The sequence below is a fragment of the Primulina huaijiensis genome, chromosome 13 (assembly GCF_012295235.1).
Source record: "Primulina huaijiensis isolate GDHJ02 chromosome 13, ASM1229523v2, whole genome shotgun sequence".
NCBI classification, from domain to species: Eukaryota; Viridiplantae; Streptophyta; class Magnoliopsida; order Lamiales; family Gesneriaceae; genus Primulina; species Primulina huaijiensis.
Window position 1 is genome coordinate 11,583,716 of NC_133318.1, and position 17,714 is coordinate 11,601,429.

The window sequence follows — 17,714 nt, forward strand, 5'->3', positions numbered from 1 at the left end:
TAAAAGGCTTCTATTATTTACTATCTAGGGTAGGAAGGGAGCAAAGGAGAGGGGAGGAGGCTACAAAGAAGTTCAAAGCTCAAATTCATCATTCTGAGGAGATTTCTTGCACACTTTGGAGAGAAATAACCTGCACTCCACACTCTTGTTCTAAGTTCTTCTTTCTTTATTTTTATTTGATATGTCTTGTTTAAGATTCATGTGTTGTTGTGTTGTTTGTATTATTATTATGAACTAATTCTTGTGTCTAGAGGAAAGATGGAACAAAACTAGAAACCATGTGTTGGGATTTATGAATTATGCTATATAAGTTTTCGTTATTGTTCATTTGTATTTTTCCAATCTTAACGCTTTCATTTTACTGGCCATATCTTGAATGATTCTTATGTTTATAAGTTATCTCTTGGAAAAGGGATTTTATAAACAAGAAAGGGATAAATACATCGATGGTATTTATAGAGTTCGGGAGGACATATATTGCTATGGAAGCCATTAAGAGAAATTAGTGCTTATTGTGTTATTTAATTATAGATTGTTGACGGGGACGTTACAATCTGTTGTTAGATAATTAGGATCTACTTAGCAATCGGAAGATGAAGTAGAGAATTTAGAAATCTTGGCTAATGAATAATAATGACATTTATAATATAGCTACACAAAATAACACATGGTGGATAGTTGCGTGAAATCGGACCTCTAGATCTTTTATTCTATTGTTATTTGCACAAGTTTGTTGTGATATTTTATTTAAATCTTTTGCCAATTTAGTTATTCTCGCAAACAAATCATTTAATCAATTTTTCTAAATAAAATTGATACTATTTTAATTACAAGCATTAATATACATTTATATATATATTCCTTGTGGGATCGACACTTGTACTCAAAAATACATTTTATTATAACTTGACGTTGTGCACTTGCAAGCAATTAAGAAAATTACCAACAATTGTCTTGTGACTAAATTATGTATGGGGTCGGAAAGCGTTAAATCATGAAAGAGGACCAACCTACCATGTTAAATTATGAACGGGTTTAGATCAGGATTGGAAAGCGTAAAGCATGAATGGGGACCAATCCACCCGTTAAAGCATGAACGGGGATCTCATGTATGTGGCAGTGGATACGTCCCTGTTAGCCCAGTACTGTGGTTTGTCTGATCAGGCATTTATTATGTATGGGTCACTTGCTATGAAACATACATCTACGAAAAATGATGAGATTATGTATGTTCAAGTACGTTCTAGTATGTAGCATGTTTAAGAAAAGTTTTCACGTTATGGCACGTCTATGTAGTGTAAGCATGTTCCAGTTCATTTCAAGTTCAAGTATGTATGTCCTATTTTGAAGTTGCATGTGGTTTTATTACGTATTATTTGTTACTACCAGTTTATGCGTGTTGAGTATTTAGACTCACTAGACTTGATCGATGCAGGTGAGGATGTTTACGAGGAGGCTGGAGGTGGGGACCAAGGAGCAGGCTTGGACTGAGCGCGAGGCTAGACCCGACGACCGCCCAAGTTTTAATCACATGTGAATTGTTTAAATACTCCGATTTATGTTACTGTTTTGATGACCTTGCAAAAACTTTTGGCAAACATTGTTTTGAGATCTCCCGTTGCAACTATTTTTGAGACGTACAGTTTACTTTATCAAAATTTGAAGGTTCACGATTTATTTAAGAAAATTTTAAATTTTTCCGCAAATTTTAAGTAGTAAAAGTACGGTACGTTACAATAACACCTCACTAAACCATATTCAACCCAATTCAATCCAATCAAAGCCTTTGAACACCCTAGGATGGCTACTAAACCCTTGCCCATATTTTCGAAACCATATTTCCTATGGACATGCAATGTAACGTCTCGAAAATCTGAAGGTCCACATGAACCACATGCACGTGAGTTATTAAATTCTTTGGTACTTTATTAAATTGTTTTAAAGCATAAAATGCATGTTTATTCCATGAATTTGTGTTTAATTATTTTTGTACATTTTATGCATAATTCATGCATGATAGGATTTAATTCATGAAACTTTAAAAGTTCATGCATTAGGGTTTCTAGGTGCACTTCATGTTCGATCGAGGAACGAAGAACGGAGAATTTTTAGGAAAAATATTTTATTACACGATTTATTTTTATAAATTAAGTTAAAATATTTTTAAGTGTATTTTTCAAAAATTAGATTTTATTGGGTATTTTACCCGCATGATTTTAATTTTAACGGTACGCAAATTTTATCGAATCGGGGACTTTTTAATGGTTCGACTAATCTTTTCAAAATCTTTTCAACACGAAATATTTTTCGAGAGTGTGTTTGGATTTAATGGGCCTATTTTTAAGCTTATTGGGCTTAATTATCTTTTTAATCTTTTAATTAAACAAGTTAGGCCCATTAGCTATTTGATTATTATTTATTTAACCTAAACCACTCCTTAACCTAAACTAATCCCTCCCACCAGCCGCCCATCCCCTCCAATCAGTCATCATCTTCGTGACGTGCAGCAGCTAAAGGTCTCGGTGTCACCATTTCACTTCAAGCAAGAACTCCTCTTCTAGGCCGTTTGTTCCTCGATCATTTGCTCTTAAATAATCACCAAGGCACGCCCCGTACTTTTATTTTTGCATCACATGCGTTGTACATCTGCTGTTATATGTGTCTTTGTACATGAAAATTTCGATCTATCACACAGCATGAAGATCGAAGATTTTGGGTGGTTTTTCTTTCATGTTTTAACAACTACTCACGTTTTACTGTGTGCTGTGCAAGGGGCTGCGGTTCTTGTGAGTTTTGGGACTGAATGTGAGGACAAAATGTGGAATGGAGGATTAGAAATCATGCTGGTATGGCTTGTAGAACCGTAGGAGCATTGTTGTGGTTGTGGCCGCGGGGGTGCTCTCTTAGGTGTACGGTTGTTGGTGAGTTGCGCCTTGCGACTTGCTCAAGGGCGTGACCGTGAGTTCAGCAGACCTAGAAGGACCTGAGGGGGTCTAGGTGTGGTGGGTTAGGGGCTGGTTCCATTGGCTAAGGGCTAGGAGCGTTGGTATAGGAAGGATGGTGGCTAGGGTTCTCGGGTGGGTTAGCACATGCTGTAAATTACAGCAGCTTTCTGGCCTATTATTCAAGTGTCTAAAGGTCTGGTTTTGAGGTTTTTAGGACCTTTTTGGTGTTTATTAAGTGTGGTAAAAAGTTGAGAAAGTTTTGGTTAAGTTTTGGTTCGATTCGGGTTAAAACCGGGACACCGGTCCGAGTTTTAAAACGAATTAGATAAGCCGGCACGAGTTTACGTTTAAGAACACCTTTTAAATATGTTTTGGGACATTTTAAGGAGTTTGGTAAGCTTCGGGACAATTTTATAGGTTCAGGGTTGAAACGATAATTTTTGGGTTTCCAAGGGCAAAATGGTCATTTTACACCTGGGTTGAGATTTTGGTCCTGGCAGCGCCCTGAGCACAAATCATGATATTTTTAAATGTTCATGCATCACGTTTACGATTTTTACGCTATTATAATAATTATGGTGCATGCTTGGTTTAAAGGAATCAAGAGAGAAAAAGTAAGAAAGTGAAGAGCACTCCGTCTCCACCGCGCCGCGTCGTTATTTCGTTTGTTTTCTGTCAAAACAAACCAAGGCATGTTTATATCTTCTTTCACTCTTCAATCAAGCCATATAGGTATTTTTAAATATCGCAAGTACATGATTTTATTGCAAGAAGATCGAAATTGTTCATATTTAATTATGTTAGTTAATTATATTACGTGCAAATATTCATTTTGAGATTTATGCGATATTGCTTGTGGTCACTTTACTATCATGCTTAAGTCCGGTCGCCAGTTACCGGCCCGGTCGCCAGTTACCGGTCAGTTCAGTTGTTTCACCCAGTATACTGTGGCAGTAGTCTGATCAGACATACATTATTAAGTCCGGTCGCCAGTTACCGGTCAGTTCAGTTCAGCTCAGTTCAGGGACCACTTGCGTAGACCATAATCTCACCAGAAAATTATTACAAGTTATTTCATTACAGGGCTCCAAGGAGCAAACATTTTCACTATGATATTTTCAGTTCAGTTATGCACGTACTATAATTACCATTGAAATGATATTTTACGTTACACCTCAGTACAGGAAATTTTCACTTGCATGCGACTTTATTATTTATTTACTTGTTATTTACGATATATGCATGCTGAGTCTTTAGGCTCACTAGACTTGATTGTTGTAGGTACTGATGATGTCGGGACCGAGGGCGGGGATTAGTGAGCCAGCTCGAGTCGGCAGTAGTGGGACCCGAGGACCTCATTTTCAGCATTTATTATTATTTGATTTCTCAGACATTTTTATATACTGTTGGATAAATTTCTAACTGTTGTTTCGAAAAATGTTAATTTCTTCCGCTGTCACTTTGAACATCAAACTTTATTTATCAGTTCAATTACGAATGGGGCAATTTCATTTAATTAAAAAGAAAATTTTTAAATTTTCCGCAAATTTTCAAGCACAGATTTCTAGGCCTTTACATGCAAGCTTCGACCCTAGCCCTCAAGCATCACGACCAGCTCCTAGTTGACCACCCTAGGACCCTCTTTGACACCTATGGACCATACTAGACTGAGCTTGAGAAGCATAAAGCCTGCAGCCCCTCAAAACCGTCCCAAACGCATGCGCACGACTTCTCCACATCACGCGATTGACCTTGCCCTTCGAGCCAACCCTCCTTCAGCCCTCTTAAGACCATCATGCAGCCCTCTTGGGTCTTCTAGTCATGCTCTAACAGTAGCTAGTTACCTTGGTCATCAAGGACACCTAGCCGAAGAACCCTTGCACACAAGGACTCTTAATTCCGTGCAAGCCTTCCCCTCTGCTGGTGCAGCCCTCGTCTAGTCTTCTATGGACCCTAAACAGGTTGGAAAAACGTCCCTCCAAGTTACCCTACCATGTAAATCCCTTTGTGCGTCATGAACTTAAGTTTTAAATCACAAAAACATGAATTGTATGCATGTATGCCCATAAAAACCAAAATAAAACTTGTGCATCATATTTTTCATGCAAGGTTAATCAAATATACATAATATGGTATGAAAGATGTTTGAAAGAAAGTTAAGGCGTGCCTTTGCGTATATTTCGCACAAAAAACGGCTTGCGATGCGAGGAACGTTGGCGAAGATGGACCCTTGATGATTTTCTTCAATAAAACGTGACTCCTCCTTCAAATTTTCTCGTGTGTGCATGTGTCTTGGCTGCTAAGAAGAGTCCTTGTGATTGTGTGTGTGGTGTGCGTGAGTTGTGAGGGTTTGGGGGTGGGTTTAGGCCTTTTAATTTAATTAAAACTCATAGCATAAATGAAACGTCTGCTCTTTTTATTGATTTAAAAGTGCTAGAAATTTTTATTTTTTTTCCACTCAATTTTCGGCCATGTCATTTAACACATGAAAATAAAATATTTTACCCCGCTAAAATAAAACCTCAACCACTAGTATTTTAAAAATCAAGTGCAATATTCATAAAATGAAATCGTCAAGAGTTTTACCAAACCTAAAAAGCAATAAGTTTGAAAAGTATAGCCCATACTAAATCTCTCAAAAATATCTCAAAAGCATAAATAAATAATCATGCATGACACATAATGAATTAAGCAATTAAATCATTTAATTACTTATTTTTCATATTTCTTAGATTTGCATGCCGTTAGGTTACGTCGCTTAATTTTGGACCTTACAATAAGCTTAAGTTCATTAACCTAGTATAATAGGACAATTTAGTCCATTATTTAATATTTAAAATAATTTGCTTAGGAAAATTTGTGAAAATGTTAGGCGAGTTCTAGATAAGTTCATATTTTCATCGAAAATCGAATATCGTTTAAAAATACGACTCGGCGTGTAAAAACACATCAAAAACCTCATTTTTGAAAATTCCATTTAAAATACACCACAAATTAAACAATTAAAATTATTATTTAATACAGATATTTTCCTTCATATGGTCCCCGGTCTCCGTTCCTCGATCGCGTCTCAAATAACTTTTAAAACATAGTTTTATGCATTCGAACAAAAAACCCTATTTTAACATGTAATCATGCACATCATAATTAATTCATGCCATTAAAACCATTTAATTAGTCATTTTACATTTTTCCTAGATTTGCATACGGTTGGATTACGTTATTGTATTTTGGACCTTACAATTCCTCCTTCCCTTAAATGAAATTTCATCTTCGAAATTAATAATTACCAAATAAGTCCGGATAGAGACTCCTCATGTCACTCTCGATTTCCCAAGTAGATTCTTCCTCCGATTGATTTAACCACTTGACTTTGATCATTTGTACAACCTTGTTCCGGAGTCTTCTTTCTTGCATATCCAAAATTTGTATAGGTATTTCCACGTATGACATGTTTGGAGTCAACTGCAGAGGCTCATAATTTAGTATGTGTGAGGGGTTTGACATGTACTTTCGCAGCATCGAGATATGGAACACATTGTGTATTCCAGCTAGCATCGGTGGCAACGCCACTCTATAAGCTAATGTTCCAATCTTCTCCAAAATCTCAAATGGTCCTATGAACCTCGGACTAAGTTTTCCTTTCTTGCCAAATATGATAATACCCTTCATAGGTGATATTTTTAAAAATATGTGGTCGCCTGTGGCAAACTCTAGCTCTTTTTGTCGCTTGTTAAAGTAGTGCTTTTTTCGGCTTTGTGCAGTCTTTATCCTATCTCGGATTTGGACTACTAGCTCTGATGTTTTCTCGATCAAGTCCGAACCAAATTTCCCTCTTTCACCAACCTCGTCCCAATGTATAGGTGATCTACACTTCCTTCCATATAGTGCCTCGTAAGGAGCCATACTTATAGATGATTGGTAGCTATTGTTATAGGTGAACTCCACTAGAGGTAACTTCGGTTCCCAACTTCTTTGGAAATCAATCACACAGGCTCGGAGTAGATCCTCCAAAATTTGAATCACCCTTTTAGACTGAACATCGGTTTGAGGATGAAATGCTGTACTGAATAACAACTTCGTCCCCATCGCTGCATGTAGACTCTTCCAGAAAGATGAAGTGAACCTCGGGTCTCGGTCAAAAACAATAGACACTGGAATCCCATGAAGTCGGACTATCTCTCGAATATACAGCTCTGCATACTGTGTCATGGTGAATGTCGTCTTGATAGGTAAAAAGTGCGATGATTTCATAAGACGATCAACTATCACCCAAATGGCATTGTATCCCTTGATAGTCCTCGACAGTCCCACAACAAAATCCATAGGAAGTGGTTTAAGCTTTCCGGTTGGCCTCTGATGCTCAGCCTTAACTTGCTGGCATGTCAAACACTCGGACACAAAACGCAAGATGCAGTGGTCTTTGAAGTGATAATTGAGTAATGACTGCTGTTTTTCGATTCAATGTGTCCGCTACTACATTAGCTTTTCTCGGATGGTATCTAATATCACAGTCGTAGTTCTTTACCAACGAAGCCTCATATTCAACTCTTTTTGGATGAAGAAGTACTTCAAGCTTTTATAGTCGGTGAAAATCTTGTACTTCTCCCCATATAAGTAATGTCTCCAAATCTTCAATGCAAATACTACCGCTGCAAGCTCGAGGTCATGAGTCGGGTAATTCTTCTCATGAACCTTTAATAGTCTAGACGCATAAACTATAACTCGGTGATTTTGCAACAAACCTGCGCCCAAACCAAGTTTCGAAGCGTCCGTATAAAGAACATACTCTCTTGTCCCGATGGCATCGACAGAACTGGCGCTGAAGTCAAGGCTTGCTTCAGTTTCCCGAAACCCTCTTGGCATTCGGATCTCCAAATAAATTTTGCATTTTTTTTCCTCAAAGTGGTCAAGGGTACTACAATAGATTAGAATTTTTGAATGAACTTTCGATAGTAGCCAGCTAGACCCAAGAAACTACGGATCTCGTTTACGATCTTTGGTACTGGCCACTCTCTAACTGCCTCGACTTTGCTTGGATCAATTTCCAATCCATCTCTAGAAATAATGTGGCCTAAGGACCCCACTCTCTCAAGCCAAAACTCGCACTTGCAGAACTTAGCGAATAACTTTCTATCATGCATTATTTGTAGCGTCGTTCTCAAGTGCTGACTATGGTCCTCTCGGCTCTTTAAGTAAATCAGAATGTCATCAATGAAGACTATGATGAATTGATCCAGATACGAATGAAATACGCGATTCATGAGATCTATGAAGATCTTCGGCCCATTGGTCAACCTAAATGGCATGAACATAAACTCGTAGTGCCCATATCGAGTCCTAAAAGCCGTCTTATGAACATCGGACTCTTTCACTTTCAATTGGTGGTATCCCGAACGAAGATCTATCTTCGAGAAAATCGATGATCCTTGCAATTGATCAAATAGGTCTTCGATTCTCGGTAAGGGATACTTATTCTTGATGGTGACCCTATTCAGCTCTCGATAATCTATACAAAGTCACATACTACCATCCTTTTTCTTCACGAATAATACCGGTGCGCCCCAAGGAGAACAACTAGGGCGAATAAAAACCTTGTCTATCAATTCTTGAATTTGATCCTTTAACTCTTTCATCTCGGCAGGTGCTAGACGATAGGGTGCCTTAGAAATTGGCACAGTGCCCGACATCAACTCAATAGCAAATTCCACTTCTCGGTCCGATGGAATGCGAGAAACGTCCTCAGGAAAAAAGCTATGAAAGCATCTGACGACCTCAACATCCTCTAGCTTCTAACTGACAAGAACATGTGTTGAAGTAACACATGCTAGAAAAACTTGGCAGCCTCGCTTCATAAGCTTCCTCGCACAAATGCAGGAGATGATGTGTGGCATTTGTTTGTTTCTCACTGCCTCAAAGATAAAAGATTTGCCGTTGGGTGGTCGAATAGATACTGACCTATGCCAAAAATCTATCGAAGCTCCATTCAATGATAGCCAATCCATGCCAAGTATGATGTCGAATTCCAGAATTGGGAGTATGATAAGATCTGCCCGAACCACATCTTTTTCGCAAACGAAGTTCCAGATTCTTCACAATGCTCGAAGTGACGATTTGATCACCGGAAGGAATAGAAACTTTGAAGCCCAATCACATATCCTTGTGTATAATATTTAGTCGCTTGACGAATGTCTCGGATATGAATGAGTGTGTAGCTCCCGAATCCAACAATGCGTAGGTAGCTACACATAAAATGAATATCCTTATTGCGACAAATATACCGTCAAATCTATTTGTGTTGAAGCTTAATGATTTTCTATCATTAAATGCTTGGACCCTAGTATTTCTCCAAAAAAATATGCATTGTAATCCCTTAAATTTTTGAAAATATCCTTTTCATCCTTAAAAGTTTCGAATTTTACCATTCTAGTCCCCAAAAGTTTCGAAAATTGCATTTTAGCCCCATAAATTTCGAATTCCATCAAATTAGGCCCTAAAATTTTGGAATTTATTGTTTTAACCTTTAGGATTTCGGAAATTGCGAAATCAGTCCCTAATTACCTAAGATATGCAAAACAGCCCCTAGACTTTTTTAAAATTCCAATTTAGTCCCTGAATTTTTTAAAATTCCATGTTCATTCTAGAATTTTCGGTTTATCTCAATTTCAGTTCTTGGACTCTTCAAAATTTCGGATTGGCCCCTTAAAGTTTCGGCTATGTGAAATTTAGCCCCTTAAGTTCGAATTTTGCAATTTTCTCCCCTTAATTTTCGAAAATGCCATACACGTCGTGCTGTGGCCTCGGAGCATGCTGTGCCTGCTACTCAAAGAAACGTGTCATGGCCTCTAGAACACAATTAGCAGCATCCCCATTAGGAAGTATGGGTGCATTCTCTTGACGATCCCCATTACTCTTAACTTGCCTATCGGTACTGTAACGATCATGGGCCTCGGCCCATACCCATGCACCACTACTGGTCATGGATCGTTAGGATGGTCCAGCATGAGCCCTAGCCCATGCCCATGCACCGTCACTCATAGAATACCCCACCCTTGGAAAGTTGTTTCTTTCGCCTCTCCCAACACTTGAACCCAGGACCTCCAGACATAAGTACCTAGATTCTTAAAGTGTTGGTACTAGTTGGACTAGTGGCATGTGAGGCCCGAGGCCGAAGAGGGTGGGGGTTGATCGCCGTGCCATGAGGTTGGATGGACAATGAGCGGCTCCTGGCAGGCTTCTAGGCGGAGGGAACATGAATGAACCGATTTTACACAGGAAAGAGAGGGATTTCGAAACATTTCAGGTATGAGACTGTGCAATTGCGGAGGGCTTAAAAGATTTGATATGTACTACTCATCACTAAGGTGCATCTTTTTTTTCAGGAGCTCATCACATAAGAACTCCTATGTTAAGCGTGCTTGACTTGGGGCAATTCTGAAATTGGTGACCCCCAGAGAATTTTCTTAGGGTGCGTGTGAGTGAGGACATAAACACGCTGAAAAGACTCGTCTTGATACAGTGAGGACAGTCGTCGAATCTGGGGCGTTACAGTTGGTATCAAAGCAGGGGTCCTGTATAGGGTTATGCCACCGCCAGCTTCTGCAGCTCAGTCTTCAAGCCTCAAGTCTGTAAGCTTTTACGTATTAAAAGTTTTAAATATTTTACTGCTATCACCTACATGATTACATGATACACATTTTATGATGATTTATTGTGCATGTTTAGCTGCTTTCATGATTTAAAGATTTACTGTTATGAAAACTAGATTAAATTGCATGATGGGTTACGTTTATAATTGGACTATATTCAGATATCATGCCTCCCAGATGCGTCCCAGTACAGATCTTCAGGATGATATTCTTGGAGGCAGTAGAGGCCTTCCACCACCACCACCGCTATTGGATGCAGCTATCCGTGTACTGGAGGGTATGGCTAGACTTCTAGAGCAGGCGCAGCAGGGTCCTCGACATCAGACAAACGTATATGAGCAGTTTAGACGGCTCAACCTGAAGGAGTTCTGGGGCACCACTGATCCATTCTTGGCAGAGAGTTGGATTTGATCCTTAGAGCTGCATTTTTAGTACCTGGATATGAGGGAAGGCGACTGGGATCAATTCAAGGAGGCGATCTATGGTAAGTATTTTCCAGCTGATGTCAGGGGTCGCCTGACGAGGGAGTTCATGAGTCTCCGCCAGGGGGACTCGTCAGTGGTAGAGTTTATACGGAAGTTTGACAGGGGCTATCACTTTGTGCCCCTTATTCCTATAGATGCCGCCCAGAAGTTGAGGTATTTCATGGACGAACTCAGGCCAACTTTGCGTCGGGATGTGATGCTTATGAGACCTGCTAGTTATGATGAGGCGAATGGGTGTGCTTTTCAGGCGGAGCAGACCCTGAGAGATATCGATTTTGAAACCGCCTAGAAATTGTTTATTAAACTGTCGCTATTAGCGACGGTTAAGCAAAAATCGTCGATATTAGCGACGGTTTTTGTTTAAACCGTCGCTATTTAAAATATTACGACAATTTTAATAAAACCATCGCTAAATATAACAACAGTTTAAGAAAAACCGTCGCTAAATATAGCAACAGTTTAAGCAAAACCGTTGTCGTTTGTCCAAAAAAACACGCTAATAGACAATGATTTTTAGAAAACCATTGTATTTGCTTAAAAAAATGCTCAAAAACAATGATTTTCACTAAAACCATCGTTAAAAAGTAAAAGACAACGATTTTTTTGTAAAACCGTTGTCTTTTAAGTATTGTATATTCAGTATTTTCTTGTAGTCGTGGGGCACCTTGAGATGCTTCGTATGCAAAGAGGAGGGACACAAGGCTGCAGATTGCCCTAGGAACCAGGGCCCCACTACTGACAGGGCGTATGTGATGTACGTCGAGGAGGCAGAGGCTGAGCCCAACTCTACCTTGATCACAGGTAATTTTTATGCTTAAGTTTTATGTACTTACAACTTTGATGGCATTGGGTGATTTGATTGTTATGGGAATTAATTTGTGGGATTGAGGACATAGAAATAATTAGGATGCATGCTCTACCAAGATGAATTTAAGGATTGAATTGAGAATTTTAGAGGACCTATTTGCAAAAATTGAAATTTTAAAGGGCTGATTCGAAATTTTTGGGAATTTTGTGGGTCAAACTCTTAATTTTCGAAAAATTTTAAGTGGAATGGATTAAATTCAAAATTTTTGGAGACAAAAATGCAATTTTCGAAAATTGTAGGACCGAATTGTACAGAAACCGAAACTTTAAGGACCGATTTGCAATTTCCAAAATTATTACAGGTAAATTTTCGAGATTTCCTTCTTGGGTGCTAGGGTTAAATCAGTAATTTTCAAGGAACTTGGGATAATTGCTGGTAGAAATTTCTTAAGTTTCAATGCGAACAGATTTGATGATATGTTTTGTCGCAGGAAGGATATATATTTCAGGTGTAGCCATACATGAATTGTTAGATTCCGGAGCTACACCTTTTTTTATATCCGAGACGTTTGTCCAATGACTAGGAATCATACCAGTGGCGATGGATTCAGTATTCAGAGTATCGATTCCATCCGGGGATCAGATGTTCACTTCTCTGATAGTGAGGACATTGGAGCTTCGGTTACAGAAATATGCGGGGCAGGCAGACTTGATTGTGCTACCGTTGCCGAAGTTTGATATTATTTTGGGTATGGGCTGTGTAAAGCCCAAAATCAGTATACGTAAAACCCATGCAATTATTTAAGTTTAAAATGAGTTTTAACGGTACATGACTTACGATTTGCATTATTTTAAATTATTTATGTTTATTAATGCACGTTAAAATGTTTTCTTGAGTTTCATGTTTCTGGCGAATATTCGATACGGGATCGGGAAAAGAGACTGGCGACGATTTAGACAATTTACGAAAAATGTCGCATTTTATTTCAAGTCAATAAAATTAGTATTTTAAATGATTTTTGAAGTTTTAAGTACTTTAAAGCCTAATTTAATTATTAGGTGATTTTTAAGATTTTAAAATTTCAAAGTTATCACTTGAATATTTTATTCTAAATTGTGAGATTTTAGTAAAGTTAATAGTGGTTAGTATTCTTAATTAGCAAGTTATTTATCAATTAAACCCTTAATACCCCACTAACCCACCACCCCATTAACACACACGTTACACTCACACACACATGCACATATATATTCACACACTTGGTCTTTGCACACACACATATCTCTTGCACCCTTTCATTTCTTTTTAGAGAGAAATTGGAGAGTTCTTTGGCTATTTCTTCAGCAGCCCCATCTCCACTTTTCTCCTTCAAAATTTCAGCAACCACACGTTGATTTTAGTAGAAAAATCGTGCCTCAAGTCGTCCGGATCGCTTCCCGCACCGCTTCGCTTCGTTATTCGCCGCATCGTGAGTTTTAAAGATCAAAGGCACATATATTCTTTCGTTTTTGCATCGATCTTGTCATAGTAATTATTTTGATGTATATTGTTTGAAAAACATGTGTATGTGATGCAAACGTTTGAGAAAAAAATGTTTAAAATGATTTTGGATCAAAATTTTGGATCTCAAAAATCGAGTCTGCTGTCTTTTTGAATACTGAGAATTTTTGGTCGATTTTGTGGAAAACCTTTCAACATATAAAACGTAGAAATTTTTGATATATTCGATTTGACAGTAAATTCGTAATTTTTGGACAAGAAACGAATGAGTTATGATCATTTTTGTTGGACTGCTCAAGCTGTAAAAATTTCTGTGCCACCAAATCCATCACCTTCTGTTTTTTTAAATTCTGATACTTATAGATTGGTTTTCTAGAAATGTTTTCAACATATGATTTGTAGTAATCTGTGTTTTCTTCGATTTGACAGTAAATTCGTAATTTTTTTGATAAGAAATGAGAGAGATATGATTTTTATCGTAAACCCGCTCAAGCTTTGAAAATTTGTGCATGTTCTTCATGTTTTCTCAAGTTTTAGTTGCAGGCTTCGTTACGATCTTCTGAATCTTTGCTGGTTTGGTTAGGGCAGCATGTCCAGAGCGTTCCAACGAATCTCTTGACATTTTTAAGTATGTTCAACGTGCAAAGAAAATATTTTTATGTTTTTGAGGTATGCTAAATGTCTAGTGACCAATTATGAACGGGTTTGGAAGTCGGTGAACGTGGCCGAGGACCTCTCCTCCCAGGTAAAGTATGACTGGGTTTGATCAGAATTGTAAAGCAGTAAAGTATGACCAGGGACCAATCCACCCGGTAAAGTATGACCGGAGATCTTATGTATGTGGTAGTGGACATCCCTGCCAGCCTAGTCCTATGGTTTAGTCTGATCAGGCGCATTATGTTACGTGTCACTTGCTTTGAAACATATCTCTACACAAAATGATGAAGTTATGTATGTTCAAGTATGTATGATGCAAGTTTGTTTACGAAAAGTTTTATGATGATGGCACATCTTAGTTTATGTTAGTAAGTTCAAGTTTCAAGTATGTACGTTCTACTTTAAAAATGAATGTGATTTAATTATGTATTACTCGTTATGCCCAGTTTATATGTGTTGAGTCTTTAGACTCACTAGACTTGATCGATGCAGGTGAGAACGAGCATGAGGAGACAAGAGGTGGGGACTACTGAGCTGGCTTGGACTGTGCGGAGGCTAAACCCGAGAACCGCTTACGTTTTAAGAAATTTTTATGCATGTATCAAATTCTCTGATTTTCACGGGATTACTTTATGATGTTTAAACAAGAGTTTTTGCAAAGTTTGATTGTTGTTTTTTTATTTCAAATATTTTAGATGAGAAGATTATTTTTATCACAATTTGAAAGTTTATTATTTATTTAAGAAAATTTTTATTTTTCCGCAAATTTTAAAAAGTTCAAAATATGGTATGTTGCAGTTGGTATCAAAGCGGTGTTCTTGTAAAGGGTTATACCTACTGCCAGTTGCGAGAAGCTCACGTAGTCACACCTCAAGTCTGTAAGTTTTAAATTCTTTCATGTAAAGTTTCAAGTCATGATTTCAGCATGTACATGTTTTAAGCTCGAATTACGTTCATCTTATGATATAGATATTATGTTCATGCATGTTGGGTTTACGTGTTGGGTAAATAATGGAACTATATGCCTCCTAGACATATGGTTGCCCGTGGGTCAGGTGGTGAGAATAGAGAGTCTCGGGATGAGGATATGGTCACTCCTCCTCGCCCACCGCCAGATAAGCAGGCACAGATGCTTGCAGGTTTGACTCAGCTCTTTGCATAGTTTGTGAGGAACAATGCTGGAGTTGATACAGGGGCGAGGCCAAGGCCAGAGGCAGTTTATGAGATGTTCAAGAGGATGGACCCAAAGGAGTTCTTGGGGACTACTGACCCGATGATAGCGGAAGGATGGATTAAGTCCATCGAGGTTATTTTTGCGTTTATGGAGCTGTAGGATGCAGACAGGGTCGGGTGTGCCACATTTCTACTGACCGGGGATGCCAGACTATGGTGGGAGAGCGCATCAGTGTCAGTGAACTTACGAACACTGACTTGGGATGGGTTCAAGGAGGTTTTATACTCCAAGTACTTCACTGAGGATGTACACTCCCACCTGACCAGGGAGTTCATGACGTTGCATCAGGGAGACAGCATCGTAGCTGAGTTCGTGAGGAAGTTTGAGAGGGGGTGTCACTTTGTACCCCTGATTGCCATGATGCCCGGGAAAAGCTGAGGCATTTTATTGATGGGTTGCGGCTGATCTTGCGCCGTGACATGAGAGTTGTTGGTCCTACTACTTATGCAGTTGCTGTGTCGAGAGCTTTGGCGGTAGGAGGACTAGAGGGACATTGAGGTCAACAGGCAGGGAAAGAGGCCCTATCAGGCACCTTGTCTTGAGGAATCTTTGTAAGTCATTAAGAAACTTAGGATTAAGTGGATATGAGTACTGGAATTAGGTTATCTAAGACTACTTGGGTTGTGTAAGTTTTAATTTCAAGTTTATGAAAGAGGTGTTTATTCTGGGATATCGGGTGAAATAAAAAACAAAAGGAAATTAGTTGTATTTAACATAGGTTACCAATGGACGAATATTAATATTTTTTTATCAAGTAAGAAATCCAAAACCTTTATATGAGGATTCTAGAATTCTATGGGTTATAAGTGAAGTTGATTTATTAGGGTTAGTCCATCATTAACAGTGGGAAACTTATTAAGTTTTATAAATTAGAATTAATTAAGTATTGAGGATACGTCAAAATGTGACATTCGTTCCAATGAGAAAGGTCCAAGTATCTTAGGCCTCAATTATAATGTAATTGGGAAGGAAATAGTTTAAGCATGTGTTTGATGCTAGGAAGGTTTTATTATTTAAGCAGAAGATCGATATTGTATATTTTGGGGTTTTATGGATTAATGTTACTCGAAATTTAAGATTAGCTACAATTTTATATTTGGAATGTGCTTGTAATTAGCTAAGTTACGTAATTTTGGTGTCGTAAGGTAAATATTCAATTCAAGCTTCGTAGGTCAGTATTATTATGTGGTTAAGATAAGGTTTAACTTTTGAGTGTAGTACCAAGGATAAAAGTTGATCAGTAACTTTTGGTGCTAAGATTTCTTAGGTTGAACTGCATAAATGCTAATGTAATAGATCGATGAACATTACGGGTATAGTATAAGTAAAGTAAGATACGATAAGTTTGAACCTCCATTTCTAATATTGAGAATTGTGAAAAAGTCAGAATTCGAGGTCATAGTAAAGTAAAACTAAGACAACCTTCAGAACCTGGTATAGGCACTACGAGTTCTTTGTAATGCCATTTGGATTGACGAATGTTCCAGCAATTTTATGGACTTGATGAATCGAGTATTCCATCCCTACTTAGATCAATTCGTCAAAGTGTTCGTTGATGACATTCTCATATACTTGAAGAACTATGAGGAGTACAGTCAGCACTTGTGTACAGTTTTGCAGGTCTTGCAAAGTCGCAAGTTGTTTGTGAAATTCAGTANCTATCTTTTAATTAGTTTGGCTCGTTTGTCTGTCTGCATTCTGTAAACCATTTTTCTGAGCATTTATCGGTATTCCAACTCCGTGAGAGAAATCGTTGCCATAAATTGAAACATTTATTAACCTGTGAGGATATGGAGTTGAGACTTTTACTAGGAATTTCTGAAGGCCGTGTACATTTAACTACCTGAAATAAGCTTTGAATTGATCATCTCAAATTATTTCATAAATTATAATTATGATGATCTTGATATAACTTTGACAGTTTTCAAATTTAATTTAAACACATAGATAGTTTTGATTACATTTCTATTTAAATTAATCAATATGTTTTGTATTGCTATTAACGCTTAAATTGCTAGGGACTAGCAATAAGCTGGTTGGGAGGTGTGATAAAAAAAATTGTACATTAATTAAATGTTTTATAATATAAATATATAGTTTTTGTTTTATTAAATGTTTAAATATTATATGTTTTATAATAAATTGTATAAAATATAAGTTGTGTAATTACAAGTTTTTACTATTTTTTACAGGTTCGATAAAACAAGAATGAACTTGGCGTTGCAAATGGAGTTAAAATGATTCTTGGACCTGTAGAAAGTTGATTATAATATCTACAATATTATTGACAAGCATGAGATAAAAATCCTCTCACAATTGGGATCAAATTAAGCAACAAAAAAAGTTACCAAAGGAGTAGCAGTTTTACCATACTCTAGTATTTAATTTGTACAATAAATTTCTCTCTTTCTTTTTTTTATTTTTTTTATTTTTTTT

The 17,714-nt window shown here is 37.7% G+C and overlaps 1 pseudogene; it reads right to left on the reverse strand.

The window, feature by feature from the left end:
* Window positions 1-17,714, reverse strand: part of LOC140991215 (uncharacterized) — a 55,251-nt pseudogene that overhangs the window by 13,773 nt on the left and 23,764 nt on the right.